The following is a 1,119-nucleotide window of genomic DNA, read 5'->3' as shown; positions in this document are numbered from 1 at the left end:
TGGCAAACAGCGTGACATTTTGTAAAATGTTTTTGTCAGGGAAACAAAGAATATATATCTTCTGTAAACAGAACATATCAATATCAAAACAGCTTCATATCAATAAAGTCACTAAATTGTTCCAATAGATAGCTTGTGCAGTGGACTCTAATAGGAAAAGAGGCTTGAATTTATAAGTTTGTCTACCTTGTACTTATAGATTCTCTGTTATGCAATACAAAAAGCAGATATGAGAAAAGTTTGTTGTAAAAATTAAAAAAGTCAGGTTTAAGGCAGATGGAAATAGAGACATAACAGAAGTTGGTCCTTCGAAACAATTATCCTATAATTTCTCAGTTATGGTACCAGTTGAATTCAAATGATTTTCAAGTCTGAACTAGTATATTGTGAACTGCCTTTTAACATTTCCCAAACTGCATTACAGATTAGCTGGATTAGATGCGAGAAAACATGTACAGTACATAAGATAAGTATTGAACAAGTCAATATTTTTCTCAGTATAAATATTTCTGATAGGGCCATTGACGTTAAATTCACATCAGGTGTCAAAGAGAACCCAATAAATTTGCACATACAAATAAAGCACAGCAAATTAGCCACAAATGAATGAATGGGTAAATAACTGGAATGACACAGGAAATAAGTATTGAACACATAACTAAAATGAGTTGCAAAAAAGGCATGGGAAGTAGAGACACCAGCTGAAATCTGTTCGTATTTAGAAAGTATTTATGCTGCTATGTGCAAATCAGATTCAGCTGCTTTAATATTACTTGATGGCCTTTAAAATGTTTCTCATTTTCCAATAAAAAAGGTAAATATAAAAAGATAAAGCTTATAGTTAGACTGGCTGAGATTATTTTGAGCTTTCTCTGTAGTTATGCTGCTATAGGCTTAGGCTGCTGGGGAGACAATGACCACTTTCACCCTCTTCGCTATATTCTCATGCTACTCTCCAATTTTGCATTATTTGCTGTTATTTCAGCTTTTAACTGTATGTTTTCTCTCTTTTCTCTTCCTAGAAGCTACACCAAAAATGGCAAATCTAAAAAAAACTTCTGTCTTTAGCTTTAGACGACTGCATGGTTCCTCTGGTTTTAATCAATATAAAACACAGAA

The sequence above is a fragment of the Girardinichthys multiradiatus genome, chromosome 1 (genome assembly GCF_021462225.1).
Source record: "Girardinichthys multiradiatus isolate DD_20200921_A chromosome 1, DD_fGirMul_XY1, whole genome shotgun sequence".
In the NCBI taxonomy this organism is placed as follows: domain Eukaryota; kingdom Metazoa; phylum Chordata; class Actinopteri; order Cyprinodontiformes; family Goodeidae; genus Girardinichthys; species Girardinichthys multiradiatus.
The sequence above is the reverse complement of the archived record's forward strand: the minus strand, read 5'-3'. Positions refer to the sequence as shown.